Source organism: Monomorium pharaonis, chromosome 9 (genome assembly GCF_013373865.1).
Source record: "Monomorium pharaonis isolate MP-MQ-018 chromosome 9, ASM1337386v2, whole genome shotgun sequence".
Classification (NCBI taxonomy): Eukaryota; Metazoa; Arthropoda; class Insecta; order Hymenoptera; family Formicidae; genus Monomorium; species Monomorium pharaonis.
Genome location: NC_050475.1, coordinates 16,609,551 through 16,635,780, shown reverse-complemented (window position 1 = coordinate 16,635,780; position 26,230 = coordinate 16,609,551). Strand labels below are relative to the sequence as shown.

The following is a 26,230-nucleotide window of genomic DNA, read 5'->3' as shown; positions in this document are numbered from 1 at the left end:
AAAAAAAAAAACGAAAAGATAACGATTGTGGAACAGTCTTGAAGCCTGCAAAAATTATTTCCTTTCGCTTTCAAGTTTTCTTTTCTTCTTCTTTCCAGCTCTTGAGTCCTATCAAAACTATCTGCATTACCACATTATGAAATAAAAAATCAAAAGTCTTTAAAGTTCTTTAATAGTTTATCAATTTTTCTTTTTAATAACGTTTCCAATTGACAAATGCGTATTACAAATCCCGACTACCATGAAAATGTGCTAATGACATCGTCGACGAGATATATTTGTTGCATTTCGGGACGCGTTTGCGTCAGGTGTGCAAACAGTGTACTGTCCGACGCGTTTGCATCTAAATCCGAAAAAACCAACTTCGTCGAGCGAAAAATACCGCTACGAACCATGCGGAACGAATGTAAACCAGAATGTACAACGCGCTATCTACACGATTCTATACCATCGAGAGTTCCGGTAGGTAAATAATTATACGCGCAACGGTTTCGTAAAATGGTCGTTGGAAGAATCGGAGAGCAGTTATGGTGGGATCGCGTGATTTCCAGCTGGCACGTTAACACATGGGTATTGATTACGCATTCCTATAGCATAAATTGTTATGCATAACGAATGTCAAGCAGCCGCGCCGACAATGTGTATAACGAGTAATGTAAACTTTTGCTCTTTTAATTTTGAATGAATGTTTGTCATTAACATGATGTGATAATGGCGACAGAACGACAAATCAAGCTACATTATCACAATAAAAATTAAATGTTAAGAGAGCCAAAAATAAAATAAAATTGAGCTTGATACATGAATAATGATGAAAATTTCAACATTTAGTTCGTTGCAAATTTGATCTGCATATAATTAATTTTGCATATAAATATTAATAATGTACTAATATTTCTTAAAAATTACTTTGTTCAAAATTTTTACTCACGCAATTCTCTACGTATTCAAAATCTAAGAAGCCAAATCCAAGAAGTATTCCGTTAAAAAGTTTACACGATGTCCTTACCTGTAACAAAAAGAAATCAACTCGTTACATCATAAACAAAAAATAGAACAATCATTATTAAAAGAGATAAAAAGAAATAATTTACATCGTCTTCCCTTAATAAATAAAAATTTTTAATTAAAATACACCATTAAAAATATAATATATACTTTCTTCTCTTTCTCTTTGTTACGCAAAGAATAATTAGGAATTATTTTTTAATTTGACTCGTCATTGTTGGGAGAGGTGTGATTACTTGAAGCTTAATGGCAATTGTGTTTTCTTGTCAACGCCATGTGATGAAAAATATCGCCGATAGTGGAAAACGCGTTCACGCCCCGTGGCATACGGACGTCAGAAGCGATTTAGGGAGCTGGTACTACGGGTGAAAGTCAAATAGAAACCCCGCCGCGTTGAAATACGACGTCGGGACGTCCCTCGGTACGGTAATGGAAAGAGTCAGGTCGCGCTTCTGTATACTGGGTGTACCGAAATAGGTGGACAGCTTAGTAAACGTCAGGCACAGTTATTAAGATACGTTTTCGCGACACATGGCGCGCATAAATAAGAGAGCGGCACGTTACATTCCGGGAAAATAGGTGCACGATCGCAGCCACCCTCGTACAAGCAACAGATTTCAATTGGTGGCAGCGAAAGCGCGTGCCGCTAAAAGATTCGCGCAGTCACGATAACACGCTACGTGCTCCGTATTACGGGCAAAACTGTATCAATGTCTGAGAGAAAAAAAAAAGACCCGAAGGAAAACTGGAAGGACTTTCCTTGGCGCTTTGCCCGCGCCGAGAAAGTTAATAGTCACGCTACAATCGAATAATAATTTTACTTAATCGCAAAGAAATACCACAAGCTCTTGTTTAAATCTGCTAATTTACATTACAATTTACATTACAACTTTACAAGCGTATTAAAATCCATTATAACAGCGTGATATAACTCTAAATGTATTTGTTATATTTCATTAAATGAGTAGAGGACAAATAAGGGTGCTCTCTTGAAACAATTATCCTGTTTGAGACGTGCATGATAATTTGGGCAAGTTTTGGATACGAAACAATCGATCGAATTTTGACTCGTGTTATACCTAATATATCGTCACCTTGTACATCATATAACGTCTCTATGCCGGCGCGAACCCTCGCACGAGCGATTGCGGTTGGTTCACGAAGGGCAGGCAGGGATGTCTTTAGGGGACGAGCTCTTTACGACATTATGTATCACTTAAATACCCTCCCGCCGACAAATAGCCTGACTCATGGGATTTTATTAGGCCACCGTGAGCGTATTCTATCGCGAGATAATGGCGGGCGAGCGTGACACTCGGTTACGACCGTACGAACGAGCGTGCCCATATTCGCGTAGACGTGACGTCGCGAGAAGGAAACGTACATTTGTGGTGGTAGGCGCTTATGTTGACCATTAGGGGACGAAAGTAAAAGACGAATTAAACGGGACGTCCCTTTTCCGTTAATCAGTGACGATTTATGGACGTCGGTACGTTGCTGCTGCCATTAGTCGCAGTCAGTGACAAAGGCATGCATGTAACAACAGTGGGACTGTTGTTACATATATTAGAATGCACCGGCTGCGCCGATGTTGAACAGATTGATTAGTCGTGCGCTGAATTCTCGAATCTCTCTATCTCTCTCTCTCTATAACTTATCCCTTTATCTTAAAGATTTAAATTTACAAGAGTTAATTTTTATCGCTAATAATATAGCCTATGCGTTCATATTGTCGTACAATTGTAATTTATAAAAAAAATTACAAAATAACAAAAGAAAACAATTAAAATACCCAGGTATCTGACACTTAAATTCAGATGTATCGATTTAATCGTGTTGATTTAAGCTAATCAACTGTTTTTCCATTCGCGTCAGAGTCAGAAAGGACTAAAGGAACGCCGGGCAAAGCTAATTTACGAAGGCTGTCGGTGCGACTGTCTCCTGGCGACATAATCGTACGAACGTGGCCTGTAATTGTCGGCGAATCGAATTACATTCACGCGGCGCAACGAAGAGAATGCCTTTCGCGTTAATATCGCGCTGCGTGTCTCGTAGATTTTAAACGCTCTCCCTGGTATAAACAGTTCGCTCTGTCACACCATCGGATAATAAAGCCCCCGGGAATGACGATGAAGCGTCTAGGAACAATTTTCGAACCTCCCCCTTATGCTGCAATCTCGCCGGGTCCTCAACGTCGCTCCGGGACAAGCTCATAAGGGAACGATCGTAACGGTTAACCAAGAACCTCCGACAGCCTTCGTCTTAAGGTTCCCTGCGATAATCATAAATTCCTATTAACGAGCTTCCCTATCAGTTCGAGGCGCGGCCAAAGCGAACGTTGAAGTTTTTAATTTAATTCCGTCAGTTGTTAAAACACTTTCCATCTGAAAATGTATAAATGGAGAGGTAAACGATTCTAGTCGCGGTTCCGGCTTATGAGCGCACGTCAATTTCAGGTAAACATGCACATCGCGCATAAATCATCCGCATGTCGTATCAATTTAAGCATCATCGGGTCTTCGTAGTTTCACAGCCTTGCGACGAAGGAAAATGAATTTCATGTACACATCGTACTACACGTCGGCGGATCGAGCCGGGAGAGATAAAAGCGGACGACGAAAGGCGAATGTCGTTCAAAGCCCGCCAGTATCTGCAACGTTCTTGTAAATTCACTGCGGAACGAAATCCCCTTAAACCGAAGCGCGTCTTCGTTGATTAACTCGACGCTCGAAGTTTGAATATTTATAACTTGTGCGGAGTGACGAGACCTCGAGTCTAAGAGTTTCGGAACAAAGCGGATACACGAAGTGTTGCCTCGTCGGTAAATTTCCGGTGGTCGTTGAGTCGATCCGCAAAAGACCAACACGACTTTTTGTTCACAAAATAGAGAAGCTAAAGAGACTATATCAATCTTTATTATGGCACGATGTATTTCATCTACATCAGAAAAAAGATAAGTTGACAAACAACGGATGCTATTACAGAACAAGAAACAAGTAACAAATACGAAAAATAGATAATAGAGTAAAAAAAATTTATTTGCAAAATGTTTCTTATGTCAATTGTCACTCACATTTTTATATGTAAGAGAATAAAATAATATGGTTTACGTCAAGCATATCAGATTAATATTTAAATCGCAAAAAAAAACAAGAAAAAATGTGTCCACCTTATATTCGCCATGTTGCATACAAGTTATAGCAAATACAGCAGATAAAAAGAATCAGCTGTCACAAAAATAGATGGTATTAATTTATTCTGCTTTAAAATTTAATAGTTAGAAATCAAATGTTATTTCATTGTTACAGTCGCAATGTCCGAGAGAATAATAAACCAGTTAAAAATACTCAGTGCCAGTATTACAGGTTTCGTTTACGGTCGCACCGTAAGCCGTGTGGCGCGGTAGCGGAGCAAATTAAACGACGATTCTCCCCAATTGCCGATGTAATAACGAAAACCGATCGCGAAATGCGCGAGATATCGCTTTCTTCCGCTGTATCGGCTGTAATACAGCGGACAATTCCAATAATCCGGGCTGCCACGTAGCGAGAATCCGGCTGTATGATATCAGGCGGTTCAGGTGTAGCCGATACGGGTCAACATCAGCTCGTCGCTGTCTTCTGGTGCAGCCAACAGCGATGCATCGTGAATGCATTAATTCGTAAGGGACTGCTAGTTCAGCCCCCGGCTCTAATCGGCTCCTACGGCAGTTTCCCTTGGCGAATCTGACGGTCCGCTTAAGCGGAAAATCGCCATAGGAGCGACTGTATTATCGTGTAGTCATCAACACGCGTTATCGTCAAGCTTTTTTTCTCCGTTGCGCGCCGTTCAACTTTAGAATCCGCTTAGTGACGCGATCTAATTTTCCCCCGTGAGCCATTTTTTCGCCGATAGACCACGCAGTCTCGTGTGTCCCTCTCTCGCGCAAGGGTGATAATTACAGTCGGGGGGTTGTATGACGATCGCGCGCATTACCGAATGAAAATCAAAGGATTCTACACTTCATTGCTAAATGCAGCAGAAAACAAAGTACGCGCGACATTTGCGCTCACCTCGCTCTCTACGACTCTCCCCCTCCCCTTTTATTCGCGTCCTTTCAGCCACTTTCCATTAGCGCGCGTTTTCAGTGATATCGGTCGTCCGATGCCGTTCCGGTCGGTAGATAATTGCGTTCCCTCCTGGTATCACCTGATCCAATTCCGAACGCGTAACGCTTTTGCTTAGTTACACGCTTGTGCGCAAACCTGACTATACGCTCACACTGTAACACGGTTGCAACACTGCAAGGGACCGGGGGGACACATCGAGTATGTGCACAGGTACACAACCGTCGCCCGCGCGCATACGTGTGGGTACGAGCCATTTCACGCATTTCCGCGTCACGCTGGAAAATTCACGTCGCCAAAGCAAGCAGGGGGAAGGGAAACAGAGAGCCCGATTACATTTTCCATTAGCGGTCGTGCCGAGCTTTCTTCGGGTTCTCGTCGCACGCTGCGGCCGGCACTCGTGCTGATTATCAACGCATGGGGAGTCCGGGTTAGGTTTTTTTTTTCTCACTCACCCTTTCTCCATATCTCCTCCACGCCTCATTTGCTATTCTCTTACGCGATACTTCGCGTTGGACTCTATGCACCGCCAAGCCTTTGCGTTGAGAGTGCATTACACGCTTGCGGTGAACTGTACGCGAAGCCGCGTGTCGATCGAATTGCAAAGTTCGTCTCGTCACTTTCGTCCACGCTATCCGAGTAATAATGAAATATTCGGATTAATGTCGTCACGCGTATCCACTCTGAATAGATTTTTGAGGATAAAACGGATGAACGGTACGCACGAGCTGATTACTATTCAGCCTTCGCGATGTTTTTTTTTTTACAATGTGATCCATTTGATTGAGTGAACAAATTGAATGCTGCAATAACAACGCGTACACGTAAAAATGTATAAATGAGAAATAGATAATATTACTATCATTTGAACATTACTAATTTAAAATTAGATTATTAACTGGTATTATGAAAATTAATATTTACTTAATCCAATCATTATTTTCAATTAGCTTTTATACCTAATTAATGTTTAATCGTATAATAATAACGGTTACACACACACACACACACACACACACACACACACACAAATATACATATTGCATTTTCTATACTAATTTGAAAGCGTTATATTAAATGGCTCTTATCCAACTTCTATAACGATCTAAAATTCTACCTAATTTTAAATAAAACAAGAGGAACTGAAAATTAATTTAATTAATTAATTTCATCTGGAATAAAACAACTACATCTGCTGTAACTGAATAATTAAAACGCGACGAACATTATAACTTTCATATAAAACACTTTTCGAAACGTGTCGCCCGTGCTAATTCGATCCGCCAGGCTTCCCAGAAATTTATCCGCATGTTTGCAGATCGCCCAATGTATCTGCTCAGCTAATGGTTTCCTTTATACAGGAAATTTAATTAAACTCTTGATCTGGTAGCTTATGAATAAAATTTTGTAGAGATCCAGCACGATTTACTGGCAGGTGCGCGCCAGAAAGGTAATACAATATCGGCTCGATGTGTAATTCTGTGGCTCGTATCTCTAAACCCAGGCCGTGATTAATTTTGCATTATTGCCGCTACACATAAACGGCATAAACGATGCATAAACGAAAGAGCAACCGAACGCGCAGAAATCGGAAATAACGGATTTATCGCCCCGGGGAAAGATTCCACCGATTTTAAGTGACGCCCCGTTTGGGGTGTACGCTGGGCTCTTTCGACTGCACGCCTGGATGCATCACCGGGTGCGCTGAAGCGAACGAACTCGCGGAATTCCCGTCGTAGAAACTGGAGCAGCATTAAACTCGTTCATCGAGTGGTGAGAGGTCGGGGATGTTAATTTCACGGCAAAAGATAACGAGAAAATTCGCCGCTGGCGGTGAGAAGCAGGCGACCTCGATAGAGATTAATAACTGCAGGGTGCAGTAAACGTGACTAGGAATGCACATCGCGCGTTAAGATCACTAAAATGTATTTCCCCGACGTTAAGAGTCGCATTAATCAGACAAAGGAATTTGGTCGATTTAAGGAAAAAAAAAAAAAAAAAAAAGAAATATTACACCGTCTATTGCGCTTGAATTATCGTAAACCATTTGAGCAGTCGAACCGAATGAATAATATCGTCGTTGAACCGAATGAATAATATCGCAGTCCACCATACGTTCTATCAAGATGCAACGTTATCGAGCTAGCTAGATGGTAACCGCTCGTATGCGCTCGTGGATCGCTTATAATAGTAACGTCAGCGTCGAGCGTTCCGTAAACGTCATATCGTGCGAGGAGTATAATTCGCGGTAGGGCGGACAGAACGAGTTTCCATCGATTTATCGCTAATCGGCCGGCGCGAGAGCAATTAGAGATAGAGGCGGAAGAGCACAGCCGGCGGCGAGCACGGGGCGGATCGTTGATTTTAATCGGCTATTCATTCGCGGAATGCTCGTATCCCAGGGAAAACGGCTCCGGCCTCGGCCTTTGTGCAACGAGAACAAGCGGAGGCGAGCATCGGAGCACGTAATTTTCATAACTTCTCTCGCGGAGACAATAACCGCGTGCTTCTCGGATACCGCCACCTTGCTGCGAAAAGGAGGGTAGGGGAGGCTGCAGCTAAGTGGCTGGAACCGACGGGATCTGTTCCCTTTCGCGCCCCCCCGCCCCTCAACCCTTCTCCATCCCTCCATATTACCAAAACCGACCTTTCTTCCCCACTTTTCACACTGTCCGCCGCGTCTTACACTCTCTTTGGATTTTTCGATGCAACCGTGCGCTTTTTCCCTTCACGTCGTCTCTGCGACCCGTCCAGCTTCTTATCCGGGAAACGCTTTATAATATGGCGAACAAATCTAATTTGCGTATTTACGAGACTCACGAGCCCTTCCATTCGAGAGTCACGCCGTCCGATGCAGCGGGATATTCGCCTTGCCGTCTCTGCTTCAAGATACAAGGCTCTGCTTATCCGAGACTCGGCCGAGGACACCCGGAGACGCGAGGCAGGTCGTCGTAAGAGCTTATCGACCGATATCGAAGAGCATTGAGGGGACCTATAACCGTTTACAGCGATAGATCAACTCGCTCTGACAGTTGCAAGGCACACGCGAAAGACGAAGGGAATTGTACGGCTGTCTAGGAGAGAGACCCCTCCAATTCATCATCTCGACGATCGTACGCGGCTGCAGAACCATCCGTGTTTTATGTTGTTCCGGCGACGCGCATCAATGAGCATAAAGTTCCCAAAGGGGGGGGACACGGACGGGTTTTTCGGTCCTGCAGGAGCGGCGGCCCCGTCGAATCTTCGCGCGCCGCTATGACTTCTCCTTTATTGCGCTCGCTTGAGCGATCACGAAGAAATCAAATTACTTCCGCCGGTGCGCGAGTTTGCGCGCGACTTTCTCGTAAATAATATATTTTCGACCCCGCAGGCACTGCGACCGTCCGTCGTCGAACTAAATGTTTGTGGATGATTCATAAAGTTATTGAAAACTTTGTGCGTCATGTATACTGCTGTATCGAATCAAGAGTTTACGGCGGACTTTAAATAGTTGCGACCGCAAGTAAATTTCTGTAAATGCACTTCTAACTTCGTGTTTGCGTGTAACTTCTTTCTAAAAGAAAAAAAAAAAAAAAGATTTATCTGGATGTAAAGCAGAATAATACTAAAGACAATAAAACGATAGAATTATGCTGATACTAGTGTGGAAATTTTTAAGAACTAATTAAAATATTATATGCATCCGATCGAATCATTTAAAAGACATAAAACGTACGTAAAATCAATATAATTAATGATGATAAAAATTCAATATATATGCAGTAAATTATTATACGTGATTTAATAAGTGGTTATACGTTATTCGATTTATTAAAATTTCATTTAAAGAACGCATTTAGTTAATTGTACGGGCAAAATGGAGCATTTGCTAATAATTAATTTTATCATGCTTTTGTGGAAATGAAATTACAACGATAGAAAATGGCTTCCTGAAACGATTGCGTCAAGTAATTGTAAACTGTGCTACGTTAAGAATTGTACATGTGTTCCGTCGTCACGTATTCTACTTTATTACAGCCAACTTATCTCGACAGAGCCAATATAATATACATTCGCAGATTAGATGCGCTCTCTTCCCCTATTGATCTAATCCACATATTGCGTCAGACAAACGGAAACCGTCTTCGTTTCCTCGTGCTAAGAACCGTACATCATCCGTCAGCCCTCTTTCATTATATTCGCACGAGCGGCCACCGAGGGATCAAATTAACCGCTTTTGATGTGGATCCAGCGAGGTGGATGTGCAATTCGTTCGCGGGCCGAACGTGTCTTCCGATACGGAGGGTCTTGCGCCGCGTATCACGAAGTAGCCGCGAGGGGTTCCGCACGCAAACTCCTGAAGAACGAGCGTGGGATCGGAGCGGAAGGGTAGCGGATGGGAGCTACTGGCTCAGGCCCCGTACACCCGGAGGGCACTGCAAAGTCTCTCACGTGCGGATGGCTCCACGTGTTATGTAAATATGTTCTCGCGCTCGTGCCTCCTTAACGAATATCGTCAAAGTTTCGCGATTACGACCGGAATAAAGGGCTTCGATGTGAGACCGCTACGGGCAAACTGACGGAAATGGCTGATCCTCCGACACGGCTCGTTGTTGCGCGATTCACACCGACGATCTACGTGCCGGTATTAACGGTCGATTGATCAATGGCCCGAGGCCGCGGATTGTTATCGGCCGTGAATCAAACGAGGTGACGATTTTCTAACAAACGCTTGCGGCTAAAAATGTAGGCTGCAGCGATGTAAGTACGATACCGCCGGAACACCGATATCCCCGTTATTCAACATACCGCTCGTAATTCTGTTAAAAGGGAATTTATTTACCTTTCAAAGCTTTTAAAACATGGATTTTGCAAAATGTTCTTTTCAAGAAGAATATACTGTATCAAGGACACTAAAATATACATTCTCTACTATGATTTTGTGCTATAAAATCATATACGTACTTTTATAATTAAGTATCATAAAAAATTAAACATTTAAATATTTACAATAATATTTTAGTAATGCGCACAATGTAAATTTGAATAGATTTTTAAAATATTATATGACAGAAAAATATTCTTGGAAAATTGAGAGAAAGAGTATTTTGCTGCAATAACTTCGCGTTGTAATAACTTCGCGTACAAATAACGGACGATGAGGTAAAGAGACCCGAAGGAACGACAAGATTACACAATGATGAACAAAGATTTATTATAAACGGTACTTTATACTTTTGTCGTATTTGAACGCAAGTATATCATCGCATAAACGATACGCTACGTATAATATATTCTTTGATCTCTTGATTTAGAGATAGAGTAGTATGCATGCAATCTACAGAGATAAGTGAACTACCTATCATTTTCTCACACGAGAAAAGATATGCAATTATAAACTAGAATTCCAATTATCTTTTTAATTGTAATCTCTAGTGTGAATGTAACTGTTTCTTAATTGCTTGAGAGTATTTAATTATCCTGTAGTTTTTGCTATAACGTTCTTTTTCTATAATGAAAGATTAGTATCAAAATAAAAGTGTTGATGATAATATCAAATCAGCAATCTCGATACATTAAAGATTTTTATATTTTATCTCGTAGAAAAACATGTTAAATATATTTGTGTAAAAATTTCCTTCATATTTAATACTTCCTGAATTTTTTGAAACATTGAACGTTGGACTAATAATATTTTTGTAATATTTAGACAATTTTCTGCTTTATTGCCAATTGTATCAGCAATCAGGCGTTGTTGTTTTTTTTTCCTATGAATGACGAACATTTCTAGGTCCCCTATTTAGATTCTAGATCCCTCGAGATCGACGACATAATGTCGGCGTCATGAAAAAGCTCCCCTGATTAATACAAACGAAGCACGCATACCCTATTCTCTTATCTCCCGTACGCACACACATTCCCTGACTTGCAAGGCGTGCGTTATCGGCGCTATCACACGGGTACGACGCGTCGTCGGTTTTGTAGTCGACGTTTCTGGTTGGGCGCGATGGATCGCGTGAGATTGAAAGCCGGTCTCGATTCTTGAATTACATTCACGATCGGCAAACACTTTGCCTACCCGGGCGCGCACTCAACGCGGTAAATAGCATTTATCGATTAACCGGTACTGATTAAAGTTGTTTACTTTGTTTATCGTGGGGATTGACTGCAGTAAATCAACATGTAATCAAGATCTGCAAAAAATTTGTGGACGGTACTTTTGACTCAATTTAAAATCTTTTTCGCACATAAAAAATTGTAATAAAATTAATTGTAAAAAATGCCCTCTCCTTCTCTCTCTCTCTCTCTCTCTCTCTCTCTCTCTCTCAAATTTTTTCAATTCTTGTCAGGTTCACTGGAATTGGCAAATATGTCTTAGCAGAATTGCTTAAGAAAAGTTACTAACATCATAAGCACGGTGTATTATTTAATTTGAATTCAACGACATTCATAGTTGATGTATCAAGAAAAGGTCAGGCGCGTGTAGAATAATAAAGGATCTGACGTATTATCAAGGGGGTAACGAGTTAATTTAGGAAAAAGCGTCGAAAAATGGAAATTTCATTCAGGCCTCAGTGGGCGCGTTATACGATTCGTGTCACGTTATTCGAAGCAGGTTATCATTATCCCGTAAGAGTTGACGGGAAGAAATTACAGTAATTAACCCAATTAAAAAAAGGGATGTGCTAATCCACCTAATGAAAACTTGATAGCGCATCGCGTGGCAAAAGCTACCGTTCCCGCTGTTGTTTTCCGATGGATTACATTATAATACGCACGCTTTGGCGTTTAATTCCACGCAACGTTTATACACAAGCGGCGAGCGAGCAAAACGACGGACGGACTACCGCGTCTTCGTACGTGCTCACGTTAATTAACGTATAATTATTTGTAACACACTGTCACACGCGGTCCCGCGCAGCGGGCCCCGTCGCATCTGCATACTCGTCCACGGGATGCGGAATAGCGGCAGGCATAATTCATGAATACATCCCCCGGGGCGCGAGTACAAAAGCGAGTAAATCGTTACGGGCTATCCTTTTTCCATGGAAATTCACGCCCGTGCGCGCGCGTGCGTGTCAGGTTACTAGGGTCGAGATGTTTTTCACGGCACAGTTTTCCGAGCTTGCCGCCGGCGCCGCCTCCCATGAATTATAAACGCCGGGGAAATGAGGAAGTTGCTTAAAAGGATTTAAATTCTGACGCGCGCCGGCCGGTCGGCGTCGCCTACCAAGTTTCTTCTTTCAATCTCCACGCGTCGTAAACTCCTTTCTCTCCGAGCGACGGAGCGATATCATTTCAACTTTTCCGCAAAATTGAAAGCGGTGTGGAACATATCGTCCGAGAATCAACGGCGTGAACGTGGCATGCGTCGTCATTTCTCTCTCTCTCTCTCTCTCTCTCTCTCTCTCTCTCTCTCTCTCTCTCTCTCTCTGTCTCTCTTTCTTTCCTTCTTATTGCAATGCGTTTCATTCTGCACCTTCATAACATACGGGTTATCATACCAAGGGTTTGAAGTGAAAATAAATTGGCGGAGCACGTTCCGAGAGTTTTCATTAGATCCTTCGAAAGCAGAAATTGTTGTTTATTGACACTTGAGAGCGAGTGATAATAAGTGGGGAAAAGAGAGATTTGCACCTTCTCTAAGATAATTATTAATAAATGTTTAAGAGATTGTAAGAACGTTTTAGCAGATCAAGGAATTATTTTTCTTCCTCGTCAATATAGCAAATATAAAAATTACTGTCATGGCGAGTGAAATCCAAGCACGTTCAGCTTTTTCAGAAAAACGTGAAAATCGTAAATTCACCACACGACTAACGTTGATAACTTCTTATTATCGAATTAGTACAAACAGAAACACTATGGATTCGCAAAGATTTGTTATGGCATTTACGACACAACGTGATCCCGAAACAACAGGAAACCTGCATTCTTTTTCACCCCTTTACATCCATCGCACGCTTCCCCCTTTCAGGGTAAACGAAGGGAAAAAATAGGAATGTGGAGCGCAAAACGGAAAAGTCTAACAGCCACGAGAAAAAGAGAATTCCTAAGTAAATTACAAAAAGAAACATATGCAAGAGAGCAAAGCGGCGCGTTGACGAACATAAAACTTGCATTACTGTCTGACCGTTCTCACGAAAATATCTAACTAAAAAATATAATTTCGCCCTCCATTCAAAATCCTCCTCTGGCCTACATTCCATCTTCCGTTTCTATATGGTGGAAGTTAAAAGTTTATGACGTCGACTCCAAATAGGATAATAAGAAATATTTTACTAAAACAGCAAAATGTCAAAAATGTGGAACGGACGTAAACGATATCAAATCCTAAATTTTTGCTCGCTATTTTTTACTCAATTTGTGCATCTGTTAAAAATATTTAGAAAACCGTTTTCATCATTCTTAAAGACCGTGAATAATAATTCAATCTTCATTAAATATCGCCTTTTGAATATACGACTATCATAATCCTTCACTGTCTCTTTCCTAAAAGCATTTGCTATTACTTAATTTACCATTAGTTAATTTTCTATGACATCTATTTCCATTTACTTTAATCTAATTTCATATTTATAAGCAACAATGTCTTTCGAGAAACAAACTTTTGAAACAATTATTGCCATCGAATGTGGAAGAAACTATAAAGTTGTAATATTGCGCAGAAGACAAAAAACTGGGGGATAAGTGTGACATCCCACGACATGTTGCAAAACCCCGATTCTAAATCGAAGGGAGCTTTAGTTTGTTTCTTTCTTTTTTCCTCTCCCCCCTCTCTCTCTCTCACTCTCTTTCTCGCTTTCTTCGACCCCTGTGTATTTTTCCACATCGAATGATTGAGCAGAAAAAGCTGAACATCGAAAAGAGACAAGCGCGAAGAAGTGGCACCCTCGGATACACGAGCAATAAAGGCGAACAACACAACCAGCATTGGCAAATGAGGGTGTCTCGTCTTTCTGATTGCCCTTAAGACCGTTTGTACGCCTCGATGAATTAAGAAGGAATGAACGGAATGAAGATTGATCCCAGGCGCACGAGTAAGTCGTGCATTTGAAGTGATGGAAATCAGAGATAGATGCAACGAAAAGGATCGGCCTGGCTGGAAATATGTCTTTAAAACTGAGTAGAAAAGAGTTTTCTACCCAAAGAGTAGAAAAAATTTAGAAATTCAAAAGAAAAGTGGTCTTAGGAATCGAAAATGTATTTCTAAAATATAATTGTTAAATTCACTTATTGCACAATAATACAGTTTATTTCATAACAGCGTGCAGTTCAAATGGCTACCAGTCCAATGACTTCATATACGAGGTCTATTCACCCAAGTTGCATCTAAATGTGTGCGACGATTTAAACGGTCATCGAGAAATCTTCCGACGGCAATAATGTATCCTAGCCGTTACAAAGATGGACGACTGTAATTTAAGCGAACACGCAACAGTTCGTGATATTTACAGCCGTATTAATGTCGTGCTAGCTATAAATTGGCTCGGCTGCTACTAAACTTGCAGTAATTTAAGAAATTAGCTATTTTATTACAATATCTTTCATTTTATCAAATATTTAATCTCAAAATAGCTTAACTACAATAAATTAAAAGAGTTTAGAATTATCTTAATAAAAAAAGCCATATGAAATAATAATAAAATAGTATGATAAAATGCAGACTAGTTGAACATATAAATTATAGCGCAATAAAGGCAAAAATAAGTAAAACATAGCATATGCCACAGATATTGACAGATTTTACTTCTTATATATGCGCTCGGAAAAATTCCATGAAACTAGGTCGTGACCGTGATAAATCGCATCAATTTAATACAGATCGATACACGGAGCAGACCTTTATTAAAATTGAAGCTGCAATATTTCTGCTTCAAGGAATATATCGTGACCATCGATTTCGCAAAGATGGAGACAGTAATAACGTGTTACCATTGCTTGTTTGCATACTACAAAATATTGAAACTAAAGATAATAAAAAATGTAAGTTTTTATTCATCACAAGCAAGGAGGGGCAGAGGCAACACGCAATTCAAAAGCAAAAAATTGTAACAATACACGATGACTTCGTCGCGATCGTACATGGCGATCAATAATAAATATTGATAATAGATAATGTGATATAAAAATGTGATCTGATATTTGATATTAAAGAAAATAATACTTGAATCTTAATCAACTATATTGTAATATATACTCGAGTATTTAAATCATGTTTATTCAATCAAATTTATTCTGTTTTATTAGAAAAATATTTTCTTAATTCTTAAAGTCAAGTTCTTTTATAACTTCACTGTGCTACTTTTCTTTCGTCGTAAGTTGAGTTTTTGTTTGATTTTTAAGATTCTGTTCGCGACCGATCTCTCATTTCCCATGTCGGCGATCAAAGTCGATTGCTCGCTTCTGCTCGCCTCGAAATGAAAGAATAAAAGCTCTCGCGCAAAAATAAACGATCTTCGCTCTTCACGTGGCATCTGTCTAATATTTCTCACGTTCGCGACACTCTGCTCGGCGGTACTATGAAACGGAAGACATTGAAAAGAACAAAGTAAATTTTTTTTCTTTCAAAAGAACACGCTGTATGGATACGTGCACGTCTTAAAAAATTGGAATGTAAGTACTCAATAGTTAGGACGATTGCTTGATAAGAAGAAGATTAAAGTATATATAATAAATTTTTTCAAAATTTTCCGAAGAAAAAATCGATTTGATAAATTAGAAAATCAACAATCTCATCCCTTTTAATTTTAAACTATCTCCAAGATCTTGTATGTCACAAGTTACACTTACTGGTTAAAAGAAAATAAAAAGTAAGAAAAGGAATTGAAGAAGTAAAGACACAAAGCTTATTAAAATCTCTTTTCTAAGTACTAAATTGAAAATCAATATCCATTTGTTTAATTACTACGTATTCGTACTTGTAGCTGAGGGCGAGAGCCGATAAAGGCGCAGAAGAATGCAATGCTAGTCGACTACACCGTTGCGAAACAGGCGCAATGAGAACGGCAGAGAAGCCAGCGGTAGGGGTGGAGGAGCGTGAGTTACGTATCGGAAAAGCGCAACGTGGAATTCGCTGATTTTACACACGGAGCTGGAAATATTTCCGGGAATTGTGCCGGGTAACGGCCGTGGAAAAGCCACCACTGCGGCACTACCACCGACGCCGCCAGCAGCTAACACCCTCACGAATACCGTCGCGACACCTTTTCTCTACGCCGCTGCCGGTGCCGGCAAAGTAATGCCATTTCTTGCAGAATTCGGGCCATTCATGAATGCATTACCGTCTTACTTTCGCGCCATTCCTGTTTGTTCCGTCGTTTCTGTGTAGAAAGCCGTATATCGAGCTCAAAAACTCACGTGTGAAAAGAAAAGATTTTTATTTTCGTTAGAACACACACGACAGATAAATCTGCAAACTATTTTTTCTTTCCTCAATAAATTGTAAAAAATAGATGGTTTTCTCTTGACTAACATTTGCACTTTGTATATATCTTGTTAAGTCTTTAAAGTCTTCCTTTACACACATTTCGTGATTATAAGATTATATATATATATATAATATTTTTAGCTTTTTAAATTTGTGCAATATTCATAAACTTCAAAAAACGTTAGCGATTGATATTCAAGACAATTTACATAGTTCACAAAAGCTCCTCGACAAGCTCTGATCTCATGCAAATCTTCGAACGTTCTACTCCGAGCAAAGGTGCCTATATTCCGGGATAGCTGGATTCCTGCGTTGTACCGCGTAAACCTGTATAATAGCGCACCGCGATCTTCGATGAGCAACGATACGGCTGCGATTCCAGATACGCGAGCTTAGGATACGCCACCGAGCTTTCTTCGTACACCCGATATTTTGCGGCCATGATTGCACCTGCGGATTACGTCAACTATGCGGACTTCGATACGGGCGCGAGCGGTAATACGAGAGAGAGAGAGAGAGAGATTCCACTGTACGGCGGGGATGCAACTACGACTCGATTTGAGCCCGTTTCCAAAATACTCGGACCTTTCGGCGTAAATGGATTTAACGGAATGGAAGTTATTCGGCCACCGGGACGTTTTATCCGAAACCGTCACGGAGATAAAAGGTGCAGTCTATATGCATGAATATCTGTACACCGACACGTACACGAGCGCATTACATAGGGATAGAAATCCGCTTCACGCTCCGATGCGACTAACATAATGGTTAATTTCAAATGTTGTCGACGCGTTCCACCGCATCGGCTTTATTGACGATTTAATTTTCGACACCTGGCCGATATTTCTCGTCGCGTGAACGATCATTAATTGAATTTCAAAAGCGCACGCGGTGTCTCGCGAGAATAAAGGATTATAATTCCAATTTGCATGATTTCCACTGCGTATGCTATTTTACTGTAAATTAATCAAGAAATTTATAATTTATTGAGCTCGTAATTAGACGCAGCGTGTTCGATACAAAAAGCTCTCTAAGATAACTTCTTGAAAAAAAAAATTAATCGTCTCATAAACTAAAGTGCCAACTGTCATTTTACTTACACTATAATTATTTTAAAATAAATGTATGCTACAAATATTTGCTATGCTCAATACTAAAATAAGAATAAAACAACATTTTGTAAACAAATAATAAATATAAGGTAATGTTTGAGTAACAGTTAAATTTAATGTAAAATGTAAATTTAATTTAAAAAGTAAAATCCAAATTTTTATTATTCGTCTTCCTGCATAATTACATACGATTATCGAAAGTCAATTAAGATTGTCCCAAATAAATGTTATATTTTTGAGCTAAAATCAACGCCACGGTTATTACATTTAATTCCAAACGGTTGATGGTGACAAACAAATAAAATACAAGTACACAATGCAGGATGACAAATCAAAGATTAAAGTTTAATCAAATAAACAGATTCAAGAGCGGGAGCAAAAGTAAAACATGCTAAAGGCTTACGTGCGCGTACAGTATACGTCAGAATATGAATGACATGCGGCGCGACGATTTGAAAAGCGTTACTCGGCCGAGCAACGTGGCAAAATCAGATTTTTGTTTGTCGTTGTGTGTTGTTCGGTCTGTAGTTTTCATCTCCATAAAGATTGCGTGGCGCAGTACAGAGCTTTTTCAATTTTCGATAGGAATCAAATTCCTGTCACTCGCGTTCAGAGGACCATACGCCTCTGCGTGACAAAACCTTCTAAAAGAAAAGTTCTTTTTTTTTTTTTACCATCGACATCGCGATAAGCTTCCGCGTGAACGAAACCATCGGCGGGTTTGCAGAGTGTAACTCAATTAGACCCAAACTCGCATGTTACGCTATGCAAAATACAGCAGTTTGACCAAATAAGAAACACAATCGCTGACACACCGCATGGCTATACCAAGAATTATCAAAGTGATTTCGGTCATGCAAACGCTGTAAAGTTAATATTAATTTACTTTTATATCAAAGCGTTGGCAATTTGCAAATTATGAACAATTGAGGCAACTGAAACAACTAATATAACAAGAAATACAGGATATATAGTTAATCCGATAAACGAAAAGTATAAAGAAGTAGCAATGAAATATTCAATACAAGTTTTAATTAAAAATTAAAAATAAAGTGCATCGTATTATACAAGTTGGCTCATATTTCCGTGGTATAACTTGGGCATGTACTATTTAGTAATGAAAAGTTTTTAATTGTTAAAGCGCAGAGTTGAATAAGGTATCGTAGAAATTAAGTAAAATTAATTAATTCGGAGTGTTCATTATTCCCCGTCAGATTCAACGGAAATTTTGATAGACTTATTTATGATATTCCCATTCGTCGGCTTTAAGCAGAACGAATATGCGCGATATACTAAAAACTCTTGCCCGTAGTTGAATATTACTTGGGTTACATCCCTACGAAGCAGGGCAATTTAATCAACTCTCAACGTTATATCGACGAGGAACAGAATTGCGATTCTTATCGCGCACGGCGAGCTGCTTTCCTACCGACAGATTGAAAAAGCTCCGCGGCGCCCGTTCCTATGCCTCCGTGCTTTTATATCCGACCGTATATAACGAGGACTCCGATGAAATGCTGCTCACGGAGATTATTTTTGCTTATTATGGCGTCGGTAAGAGAGAGAAGGCCAAGGGAAACTACGACGGGATTCGCTGGTTCACCTCGCATTAGTCAGCGTTGAAAATACCGCCGCGTATGTATAGGAAGTTAGCTCCTGAGTGGTTGAGCCACGGCAAAATCTCGTCGTAGGTCGCACATAAACGGGACGCCGCGCCGCCCGATACCATCGTCAAATCGGTACTGTGATGATTTATGAACATAAAAGAAATATAAAAAATTGCTCTTTTTCTATATATAAAAAATAACGCAACGTTAAAAACGTTTAACTTGCACGCAACGAGTTGCGTGTTTTTGCAGTTGAAATTAGGGACGCGCCGTTTCTGGCGGAGTCAAATCGGTTTATATCAAGGTCAGGCAAGTTTTAGATTGGGTTTAGAGTGAGGATGGTGCACACACTGTAAACTGAGCGGAGTGCATTCGCTCTAAAATTCCGTATTTTTCATCGCTCTCAGCGTGTTTTGAATTCAATCAGTTTTGGAGCGCTTCCGGAACAAAAAGCTATCAAATTTTTTCCACTGAGTTTTTTTAGCGTTATTATTTTTAGTCCGCGGTAGTTTGGTCTAGTTTAGTATGAGGTACATTTTAGAAAATATTTTTAAAAATATTTTACATCTAAAAATGGTGCAGAAATTGCAACTACCGCAACTTCGCCTCGAAATTTTTATTTCCTGACGTATATAGAAAATAAAAAAAGTACCTAATGGAAACTACGTTTTTTATAACTTCTACAACGTATTTCCGAACGTAAGTGTAAGACGTTCCTGGAGTTTTAAATTCGCGGTGAATTTCAGTAGTAAATTTACGTAATTTACGCCGACGTCATTTACGATGTACCTGTACGGAGGGAATATCGTCGCGCGCGACGGTTACATTTCCACGTGTGACGACCGCAAAAGCCACGATTCCTAGACGAAACTGCGGAAGACTGGTTGCGAACGTCGCGTGAATTAGTAACTAATGCCCGCCGTTCGTGTGAAGGACCACGTACACACACCTACGCGCGATTTCGCATGCAGCGCAGCGCGCTCCGTTGAAATTTATATTAACGCCCGGTGTGTCTATGCGAATCAAACCACGTCGACCGACCGACGATCCTTTGCTCGAACACACGCTGGCCGTTGCTTCTGACAATTTCCGTGCGCGAAACAGAACGGAGAATACATAATAGCCCGCGTGGGAGTAAGGCACGCGGGTCAGGGGTCACGCGCCACACAATTAAGGCGTGTTAGCTGAAGGTCTAATAACCGCGACCACGGAATGCAGCCTCCTGGCGTGTCTTTAGCTATTTTTACCGCCGGATAAAATATTGAAGATCCGATTAGGGCAAACGTACGGGGTAATTAGAAATATTCTTATTTCAGAATTTCATGAGCCATTGCAATTGCCTAAAATGGACGGGATGGCACGGTAAGATTAATTTCAACACTCATTATTTCTGACTGTTGCGGAAAACAAGCTTCCAGATAATTGGCCAGTAAACAATGAAAAGACAATAACTAAATTATCCTTCGGACGTTTCAACAAAGTTGCCTGCGGAATTATTTCAATAATCCACCACGTTTATTTTCATGATATTCTCTACCGATTATTCGAAATAATAATCTTCAATAATTATACCCAACGTACTGCAATAAACAATATGGAAAACAGTAAGCGTTAACTGTCCAGTTATTACGAAATTTTTCTCTCGTTGATATTCTCATTCGTTACCGGACCGCGAGATAACATCGAGGCGTTGCGCGCTAAAAAAATAGTGCGTTAAATATACGAACTGCCACGTTGTCCGCCGTTATCCGAATTTACGACACGGTATGTACGACTCGTTATCTCCTTCCCGTCCCGAGGACGATTAAAGGCGGCGCACTTCCGCCAAAGAATTAAATGTTAATCTAGAACCAGGATTTTTCCAGTGCACTAACGGTAATTAAGCTTTACGTCCTGCCGCACATTCGCGAGGGTTTATTTCTACAAATTCTCCCTTTTACGATTTTCCGGAAGGTACGCGAGTACGTACGTACACATCAGTATTCTGCTTAAGCGCCGGCAATTTTACCGGTCTTTTTGTAAAACATCGGACCGGCCGTCTTTGTTCTACTTCGATTAAACAAACAGAGAATTATCGCGTTTCAGTCGTAATAATCAGTGATAAAAGTCACGTAAGAAATGTTCTAGAACTTAAACGTACTGAAACTACATCCAATGAACAGAAAATTGCCACGATGTTTCCAATTCTTAAATATATCGTGTAAACAAAACAAGTTAATGTTTTGATCAACATATATTTAAGTAGTGATTGGAAATTATTAATAACTTACAAATCGAAATCTTAATTGGAGCATTTATAAATTACTTATAATATAAAGAATGCGGTATCAAAAAAATGAGTTATAAAAAACTAAAAAAACTTGCCCTAATAAGAAATATATAACAAGAATTAGAATGTAATAAAAAATTTAAAGACCATGTATATTAATCAATAAGTACATTAAATATTTAAAAAAAAACCCATATTAAACATGTTATTTATATCTACCTATATTTTATTTTGTATTTCAAATCTAAATTGTAAAAATTAATGTTATTTAAAAAAATATTAGTTTAGCTCCGAAATAATAACAGAGAAAAATAAAGGTAAACAATCTCAACAAATATTCCGAGAATTCTAAAACATTTCTCTTCGTTTTACTTCGAGAACAAAAAGTAAGCGAATCATAACATTCTAATTAATTTACAATTAGTGACTGGAATAACGTAAAATGTTATATCAGAAGTTGTCCGAGAGTCCGAGTAGGCTTTCTGTGATATCCAAGATATTTAAAAGAATTAACTAAATGCAAAGAGTTAATTAAAAACTGATTTCTTTTCTTTTCCGTTGACGGGTCTATAACTTTGTCTCTCCAAAGCGGAAAGGAGTAAGTTCAAAACTATCGATTTTCACTAGCCTTTAATATTCTCGGGAAAACAAACTTCACAGGTTTATGTTAATAAAGTAAATCCAACTAAAAATATATATATTTATTTACATATCTCAAGTGTGCATTCATACGTTATTTTGGATTTTTGCGAGTATTAAGAAGGCAAGTGTTTCATATATCCTTCTACCTTTGAGACATGAAACTAAAAAGGCAGTCGATTGATGGCTATGTAAACAGATCTAGCTACGTCGATGATAGTTTACAGAAGAGCAGAAAATGACGAGTCCGTGAAGGCGGATCGATATTACAGCGGCGAAGTTGGATGAAACTCGAATATAGAGATTCGATATAATGGCAGTAGCCGATCGTAAACCGTTTCCACTTCGATTTCAGTCACGCTCGCGAACTTCCCAAATCCACCAACTTATTCGCAGCGATTTCATGGTGCGAACAAGCGCGAAGGCGAACCTTTAAGAGATTAAAGTGACTCGCTGGAATCAATCCATTTAAAAGATTGAACGTCCAAATTCGTGGCTTCGCTTCGTCATTGATGTATAGTAATTTTCATAATAGAAATATATATACTGAATATTTCATACATAAGTACTTAATATAATAGATTTAAATAGATTTAAATATTGTAGTCTGTAAATTAATTAGAATTGAGAATTCTGAAAATGTGAAAGTTGGGAAAATTAATATAAATAAATTTTACCTTATATCAACTTCTCAGGATTGATTTTTTTAAATTCCAAAAAAGCTGAGTTCAACCACTGCTGCAGTGAATCCATAAAAATCTGCACATGTTGCACTAACGTGCCAAATATACGCAATTTCATGGGATATTACCACGATAAAACTTACCACATTCGCGTTTCACGCTACAATTTTATAAAAATTACGTTCCCGCTCAACGCTCTCTTCTCAATTGCGAGCTTGGCCTTTAGATCTCCCATCGTCGGGATCACGTCATATACTCTCCGGGAGCAAGCTCGCGGAGGGAAAAAAAATCTCATCTCGCAACCGAGGCGCCTCCGCCGCCTTTCTCGCCCGAGTCCGCAGTGTCGGAGGGATTGCAATTTACGGAACGGCAACCGCCGTTAAACAGTTTTAAGCTCGATATAGATGGCGGAGGTTAAAGGGCTCGTTTCGCCCGCCCGTCCCAGAATCTTCCGCGCGACGGTCGAGGGGGACGTGCGGCGCCATACCGTTTTCGCGCGTGCAGCCGGCCGTGATTTAACGTATGGAATGCCCAACCACCCCTGCGCCTGAAACGTGGCCGCCGAAGTTGTCCAACTGTTGTACCCCGAAAATGCGAGCGGCCGCGTACTCGCCGCGCGATAGCCGGCGGGAGAATTTATTAAGGCTCGCTCGATGACGAATAGTCGTCGCGCGGCATGTCGCGAAACAGCACCGTCGTACGACAAATTAGAGGGGCGCCGTTGTAAAATAAAATGACCGACGTGCCGAGACGTGAATGCGCGGCCCTCAAATCGGGGATAACCAACGCAGCAACTGTGTTCTCCCTTTATCTCCCTTTTCAGATTTACATGGCTTGACCCCGCGACGTTACGACTCGCGTGTTATTTTCGTTAACCGAATTATTTTCCCCATCTTTTTTGCGCACTGCAGCAGCTTATCGCCGAGACCGTTGCAGCGTATGTTTATTTGTGTATCACATTAAGCAAATCTCATCTGATGAGTAATGTCTCGCTGCGCTGCAGTATTTGCGTCAGCCCCGTGGCACAAATTGTTTGATTAATCTTTACTCGTGGAGAGTCGTTCGCGAGGAAATACTTAAAAAAATAAATCGCCGTAAAAGATCAATCAACTAGAAAGAATGTAGCTGCAATATGATATTCTAATTGCGATCCGCTGTAGTTTTCAAAGTGGGTAAAGATGCACCGAATTAACCGGCGCTTTTTTATCGCGGTAGCGGTAACTTCGTCGGGTTTACGTTGCAAAAACCCGACATTATTCATCGAACGAGCCAATATTTCTCCACGTAATGGCCGGCATCTCTGCCTAAACATTTTTCCTCGCCTCGCAGCCAGCGAAAGCGTGGGTTGGTATCCACGGTAGCAAAAGGAATAATTATTACTTTAAACATTCAGCGAGACGGGTGTCCCTCTTTGCGCGACGGCTCGTAATCGAGTTGCGTTAATGCGCCATTGACTTCCGTTCAATTTCACGCCCTCCTAGACGGAGTCACGCCGCGAATCGTCCAAGGTGCGGCAGATGCGCGCGGATCGTCCATCGTGTACTTATCGCACAAATTGCGCGAGTAGAGTTAGGGAGGACGGGATGAGACGAGGGGTGCGAGAAACGGAAGGCGTAACATATGTCACCGATGCATCGTCGCAGTCGCGACGACAATGACACGAAATATATCGGAGACGCGAAATTGGGGGGCGCGAATTCAATGAGCACGATCGAGCATGAAACGAGGTAATATAGGGGGGACGCGAGGACCTCGGTAGTTTGGGACGGCGATCTTCGATCCCGGCGACGCCCTTTAACAATGACCTACGAGTCCATCGGGAAAAGCCATAGTTCGCAGTAGTGTCACGGTTAACTCATTAATTAAATTACTACCTCACTAACCATTCGGATCCCTAATTTACAATTGTCGCACACATCCATTTCGCATACGTGGGCAACAGTTTCCTCGACATTTTTCTCTTTCTTCATTTGAGAAGAAATTATCTCTCTAGAAGTTTTTTGAGAGGGCAACAATGCATGTAACATACTTATTGCGATAAAATGCGTATTTTACGATACTTGCGTTTGCTCGGAGGTAGCCGAACAATGGAGAGCCAAGAGAGGCTCTTGTTTCTGTGTACTGTTCAGTATACAGTTTACGATGCACCGTGCGACGGAAAAGCAGTAGCGGTCTGTCAAAGAAATTGCAATGTGGGCTAAGGCTGCAGATTATGTAATGCCGCAAGATGATGCGCCGCCGAGACAAACTTTGCAAATCCGTTGCAAATCTTCTTATCTTGGAATACATTACATAATGTATTTTCCTTTGTTTTTGTTTTTTTCCGTAGAAAACTAGATAATGCAACAGTTTCTAGAATTTCTACTCACACATTATTTTCGCTACTTATTTTTCTCGATGTTGCCTATTCAGACAAAAACTGTGTTTTTTTTCTTTCTATGAGACTATTTGTTAAGATACGATTTCTCGAATTTCCATTTTTCTGCTTTTTACTTTTATCGATACACACAATATACGTCATATCACAATCAAGTGAAAATATATTGATGCATGCAGAATATTCTGTGTACTGAATCAAAGACAACCCACGCAAACAATTCCGATTCTGTTCGCCAGCAATGGTGGACAAACTGTAGGCAAAGGAAAACGGTAACGGACGCGTTACCGTACAATTTACGATGAGATCTCATGCGCGAGTTTGGTTGTACGCTGGTATACGGCATATATGTGTGAGATCACGCATGCATTCGTGTATGTGTGTGTTTGCGAGCCGTAAGGAGTCAGCGAAGGAGGCAGAGCGTTTGAACGGCGTTACGAGACAAAGCCACCGTCTCGGTATTGTCTGAACCAAACTGAGCAAATCAACCGTTTTCGCTTTGCTTCTCTGCGTATCCATAACCAATTCCCTTCTGTCCTTCTCGACAAGAACATGCGGACCATCCTTCTTCAAGTACCTATCTCGCGACGCGTTACCACCGTCAAGTTATCCAATCCCGTATAAGGATTATTGAGGGAAATATCGCGGAAATCGCGAAGCTGTGAAGAAAAAAATCTCGCGTATCGAGAAAAAAGACGGCAAAATGTACACGGAGAGAATTTTTCCTTAAAATTTATCTTCAAAATCCTCGAGGAGGATTTTACTATACTTTTTAGTAAAATTTACTCTACTTTTAGTAAAGTGTACTAAAAGCATAATAAATTTTACTATACTTTTAGTAAATTTTACTAAACGGTATAGTAAAATTCCTGGAGGTCACACATTATTCCACAATTATCAGATTTTCAAAGTAAATTTTAAGAGAAAATTCCCTCCGTGTAGAAACCCTGATTTCTCATGTTCCTTAAATCTGCACATCCCATATATTTACGTCGACGCGATTTTCGAGATAAATCTAG

The 26,230-nt window shown here is 40.4% G+C and overlaps 1 protein-coding gene across 6 annotated transcripts in view; it reads right to left on the bottom strand.

Annotated features, from left to right (window-relative positions):
* Positions 1–26,230, bottom strand: part of LOC105838764 (fasciclin-3) — a 329,393-nt gene that overhangs the window by 245,101 nt on the left and 58,062 nt on the right. The gene's annotated exons all lie outside the window — the stretch shown is intronic.